At 40.8% G+C, this 6,318-nt stretch overlaps 1 long non-coding RNA gene across 2 annotated transcripts in view; it reads right to left on the bottom strand.

Annotated features, from left to right (window-relative positions):
• The window catches only part of LOC137479293 (uncharacterized), a 45,087-nt gene that overhangs the window by 23,808 nt on the left and 14,961 nt on the right, over nt 1–6,318 (bottom strand). The window lies entirely within an intron of this gene.

Raw genomic sequence — 6,318 nt, 5'->3', positions numbered from 1 at the left:
CCGTCCTCCAGGAGCCCAGGTCAGGGTCTGCAGCCCCAGGCAGGGCAGGGCTGGCTCCGTGAGCTCCTGTGGGCATGGGCACCAAGGAGCCGCCGGCTCCTTTGGAACCACCTCAGCTAACATGGATAGACCTGCAAAAGAAACCAGTCTGTAATATATAATTCATCGGCCTCACAAGGCCACTGTGAGAATTAAACAGAGGGGGAAAAGATAATAATTCTCAGTGGCCTCTGCTGGGTGTCCCAGGATGCCCAAGGCCAGGGCAGTGCTGCAGCTGGGGCTCCCCTGCCTCAAGCCAGGCCCCACGGGCAGTTTGCCTTGGCTGCCCCTTGCAGGCTGAGCACAAGTGGAACCAAAACTCATGGTAACACAAGTGTCACACTGTGATCTTGCATAAACTTCTCTTTAAACACAGAAGAGCCTTCACCTCAGAGCACAGCGGGTCTGTTGCTAACTGCAATGCTAAGGTGCCCCAGGCCTTGCCCTTCCCTGCTCAGCCTGGAGGGCGAAGGCAGACTGTGCCACAGAGCTTTTGGTATAGCACAAACCCACACCACATCACCACAGCTCTGGTTCGTAAAAGCACACCACAGTATGCAAAACAAAGAATGTGTTAACAGCATAGGAAGATCCACAGTGGTCCATGGCAGAGCCACATTGATGATTTAGAATAGCAGGCTCAGTTCCTCATCCCCACTCCTCAGTCTTCTCTTCCCTCCCTACCTCTGGCAGGCCCCTAATCTCCAATTATTCCAGCTGCTCACAAGAACAGTGAACCAACACCTTGTATTCCAGAAATCAGTCACAAGAACTGTAATTGCATTGGATGGAAATCTGACATGGGTCCAGCTGCACTCAATGGACGTAGGAGTTGTTTCCTGTAGTCTGTAACCACTGTTAACTATTGTTTGGGTCCAAATGAAGTATGCCAGATTAAAAAAAACCAAAACAACCAAACCTCCAGATTACAGGTATTGATCTCAAAGACATCACCCTGAATTCACAATGCAGCAAGAATCAGTCTAGTAGAAACCAAGTAGATTGATATGGAACTCTCTTACTCCACATACTCCCTACAAGTCATTTTTTTCTGTACTATTTAAATTTGAATCAAATTGAATATTTCTTACAAGAATTAATATATTGTTTGTTGAAGGGTGAGGATTTGGCCATCATACCACGAAATCTTCAGCAGTTGCTTGTACATTCAGGTACAGTACAGAAGAGTGGTTCACATTATTTCCATAACCAAGGCCACTTAAGGAGTTTTATTGCTTTCTTTGTTTCCTACGAGGCATTTTACCAAGAAATGTGTTGACAATTTCAGAATGTCATTGTTACGTTGTGGGCTACCCCGGACCGAGTCCCACAGGGTGACCCTCAGTTGGCTGGTCAACGGGTGCCTGGATAGCGTAATTAAAATCCCCACCAGAAGGACGGAAGGACTCTTGAGCTGCTGGAATCCAAGCGGGTTTATTGAGGATTGATCGAAGGAGTAGGGAGGCAGAAAAAGGAGCAGGGAGACAACCACACTCAGGGGAGGCACTCTGGGAGCTCCGGGGAAGGAAGGGCCAGAGTATATAACTGGGGAGGGAAGGAGTAACCAGGGTGCAAATGATCCAGTGGGAAGAGGGTGTAAGGGAGGAACAGGGATGGGGTAACATAAACTGGGCCAATGAGGGAAAAGGGAAGGAGTGGTTTACAGAGGGAACCATTAGAATCAATGACAACAGAGAACTTTCCAGAACTTGGGGAGATAACAACCACAAACTGACAGGTGATGGGCATGTGCTCATTTGCACTGGGGGCAGAGGACTCTGAAGAAATGCCTAATCCTAAACAGCTGTAGTTTCCCATGGCATTCCCACACTGTCCTCCCCATGGGCACATCCCACACTACGTAAAGATACAGGTTTTTTTAAAAGAAATCAAGGAAAATGAAAATTAGCATGTAAATGCCTTATGTGAAATAGAAGCACCAGGGAAAACTAACACCTTGCAGGGAAGAACTAGGAGGCAAATATATTAGAAGAGATGAGAAAACTTTCAAGATCTAAAAAAGAGCAAGAAATACTGGGAATCATGTACAGGAGCTCGGGAAAAATATGGAGCAGATGAGAGCCTTTGAGATTTCTTATTGCATGGCTGGAAATGACAGATACACATCATCCCCAAATGAAATTAATTATTAAATACACATTTATTTTGTCAGGGTGTCCCATCTTATTTTGCTACTTTATATTATTCACAGAGTATATTCAAATTCCCTGCTAATATATTATAAATATATGTGCTATAGGCCCCTTAGTAAAACTGATGATAAAGATATCGGTATACAGAACTGCTTTTAGCATATCAGCATAAAATTAAACAATTTTAAATGTCATTTCCAGTACAAAGGCTATTTATCTTTAAATAAAATGCTTTTCAGCAATTAGTAAACATTCCATTATATTACTGCATGGTGATAAGATTAAAAGAAGTTTATTACTTTTAAGCTTGCTATAAAATATACTGAACTGTGAATTAACACAAAGATAAATGCAAAATATCTCACACTTGGCTAATTAAGAACCAACATCAGTTTTCCTCATCATAACCAAAATATTTGGGCCAAATCCCTGGTGAGTGGAAGTTAGTCAAGTCTGTTTACTCCAGCCTACACTGCCTGCAGCTCAGATCTAGGCTTATGCCCTAGCCTGGGACTTGCACTAATAGTGCAAGCCCTATCAACAACTGATAGGATGAGCTTCCTACTAAAATCTCTTGTGTCAGCATTTAGGATTAACTTAACTTGAAAAAAACCAAAAACATAAAGATAGAGAAAAGGCACAAGGGAGCAACATCATCAATAAAGCAGAGCTAAGAGATAGAAAGAGAGAAAAAAAAAAAAAGAGAAATCACATTGCTTCGTAAAAATCAGAGACTTCCATAGAAAACCAAAATTTATTACACTGAATTTTCACTAGTGTGCTTACAAACGTAAATTATTTGTAAAGTTTGAAAGCTGTTACTTCACGTGTTAATAATCCAGGTATGATTCACACTGAAAAGAGGGACATTTATTCATCGAAATAGTATTAAATTCTCACTGGGATAAATTTGCTCAAAATTTGTTATTTTGCCTAGAGCAAAGACATCACATTGAATTCACATGGTAAGTGTTAGAATTGCAACCTCTGTCAGATTTGGACAAACTCTCCTCAAAAATCCATTTCCAAAAATGTTTGGAAGCCAGCTTTCACAGAACTAAGGATGACCAAAACATAAAATCTTCAAATATGTTATAATTAGCATGGCCAGCTTCATTATTGGAAAAGCCAACTTTTTCAGAATGCTTGTGACAGAAGTGGAAGGCTTTAGGAGCTCCTCCTTGTACTCAGCCTAAGACCAACACAAGACCACACGATCTTCACTTAAACCATGATGATATTTCTCTCTTTCACCCCCCACACACACAGAGGATACAAAATCAGAGGGCTGGAAAAGTATTTATATTGTCCATTTGCACTAGAGGCAATTCTTCAGGAAAACACCATGTTTTGTTAGTTCAGCTCTTGAATTTAAAAATAATCATGATGCTCAGGTAAAAGAAATAATACATAGTATAGTGCTCAGCTCAGAACAATCCAAAGCATGGGAGTGTCAGCACAGGAAACATTTTCCTCATCAGACCAGAACACAGAAGCAGCTACAAAGTCTAATTTACTCCAATAGCAGCTGGCCTGTCTCTGAGGCAGCAAGGTGCAACAGCCTCCCAAATCAAAGCCTGTAAATTACCAGTAATAAGTAGATAAAGGAGTCACACATGAAAATACAAGCCCTGTGTTCCTTAAGTGTGCTACTAAGGTGTCTTTGCTTCATGTCTCAACATGTATTATACTGTTTTGAATAGCTCTTGGTAGAAACAGATTGAATTTCCCTATTCTAATATTTAGTCATATTTTAATTTATTTATTTATATTGCAACTGCTACATTGAACCAAGTGAGACTGGCAAGTGCAATGACACACAATCCCACTACTTTTACAATTAAATTGGTAACCAAAACTTAGTCCTGATGGAAAGCAGTAGTCATTGGTATTAGGATACATCTTAATGTACTGTATCCTTATTTTTTTCTAATTTTAGGAAACTGAAAGTTTGAAAACTTCCTATCACTTCCACTATTTATATTCTGCCCTTGTAATTCTTCACCAAAAAAATTTAAAAAAATTTGCAGAACAATCACAAATAGAAGGCTGGGCTTTATTGTCTATTATGTTAATTTAATTTTCAGTTAGTGCAGTCCCAGATCCAATGTCCTAGTCCATGAGGCTCCCAGCCTTCTGCTCCAATTCAGTGATTTCCATCAAAACAGAAATAAAGAACATGAAATTTTTATTACAACTTGATCCCTGACAATTTTTATTTCAACATTATTCCATTGAAAAGACAGACTACTATGGGTTTTAAGCCTTAAAAACAGTCCAAAGTGAAAAGCAACTGTGGGAATTTCTCATTCAGCTTTGCTCTATATATAAACACACACAGAGATTTATACAATAAGGCAGGCTAAGATGCACAGAAGAAGAAAGAAAAGCAGAAAACCAGCCAAAATTAAGCACAGACTTGACTTCAAAAGCTTCAAGGAAATGTTTTCTATTCAACTGAATTTTAATGGGGGGAGTGTGGGGGGCAATGTACGTGTGCAGCAAAGCATCAGCTATGTGGGCAACAACCAAGGTGATGCCCTCAGCAGGGTCAGATGTCACATTTATCCCTGCAGACGTTAGGATCTGGTGGGATTTGGGATCATACGTCAAGCTCACTCACAAGTCTTTCTCCACAAGAGGAGAAAAGCAGCCTGTATGCCTTGCATAAGGTCCCAGCACAGCTCTTGCCTTGACAGCTGACAGAGCAGAGCGGTTGCATAAGTGTAAAAAAAAGAGACATGAGAACATGGACTTGCCTACACAAACCAAACAAGATATCAAGTCACCATAACCCTGGGTGAGGGACCACAGAGGGATCACAAGCAGTACACCCTTGTAGAGCAGTTTTTTCTGCCTCTGAAGAAAATTATCCAATATTCCTTATTTTAACACTGTAAGGAAGATTCACACATTCTATTAGAAAGCACTGTCTTGCTCTTTCCCTGGCCATTGGCCACCACTGAGACTCAAATCAGTTACTGCAGAGGTAAAAATAATGTCTTGCAAAGAATCATTAGAGGCCATTTCCTCAGTTTTCCTATTAAAAGATACTTTACTATATCAGGAATGACTATGCAGTGCCTAACTATCAGAAAAGCATTACATATGACAGAAAATCTGGAGCTGAATTTAGAAAAAAAAAAGAGCAAAACAAAAGGTAGTTTTTCTGTCTCCTCCTTCCTCTGTACCTAATCTTTAGCAATCTAAAGCTAGGAGAAGAAGAATGGGTTAAAACTAAATGGAGCTGCTCCTTCAGAGGTCCAGGGCAATGAGGTGGTTTGCAGTAACAGTGGAAATCACCAAGGCAAGACCAGCTGCCTCCCTGCAGGAGGACAGCTGATGTGCAGGGTCAGCTGTGAGCACTAGGAAGGAAACACTGCACTGATTAACCTGTCTTGTTACAGTTAAGAAAAAAATTAAACAAATCAGCCACATTTGTTTTTCTAACTGTGGTACAGCAACAACAACCAAAGGTAATCACCTGCCTGTCCTGGCTCCTTTTCTCCTAGGGTAAAAAGAACAAAGACAATTAGGAATTAGCTCAAACCCTGTAATGCTTTGAACTGTCATGACTTGTGGTCCAGTCTTATTCGCTCAGCAGTAGCTGTGCCCCACATCAGAGCAGAAGGCATCCTATCCTATGCCTTGCTCCCACACCACTGCCAGGCATTGTCCCACAGCTGGGCGGTGGTAAAAATCTTTGATAGACAATAAATTTTCCTGGACTTGCCTCACAAACTCTTTCACATCAAAGAAACTGCTGGTGTGTGAATCTCTAAGGTTCAGAGTTCGCTCAATTTGGATGAGCCCTGAAGCATTCACAATTTTATTCAAGTCACCCTGCCCAGGATCTCATAGCAGGAAGAGACTTCCTTAGGGGATTTCTGGCATTGCAACTCTCTGTTCAAGAGTGTTGGGATATGCTCCTATCCTTAAAACTGAAAACATTTCATTAAACATTTCAGGTCCTTTAAAATAATACTAAAATTTCTGAGTGGCCAACTGTCAAAAATTTGTGCTAGGTAAGGGGAGTCCTAGTTCCAGATTTCTCTAACCACTTTTAGTTATTGAAGTTTCAAGCATATATTTTTTCTGTACTTTGATAAAAGCTGGTTTCCCAATT

This window comes from Anomalospiza imberbis, chromosome 9 (assembly GCF_031753505.1).
Source record: "Anomalospiza imberbis isolate Cuckoo-Finch-1a 21T00152 chromosome 9, ASM3175350v1, whole genome shotgun sequence".
Lineage (NCBI taxonomy): Eukaryota > Metazoa > Chordata > Aves > Passeriformes > Viduidae > Anomalospiza > Anomalospiza imberbis.
Note: the sequence above shows the minus strand (reverse complement) of the source record. Positions and strands in the feature narration are given on the sequence as shown.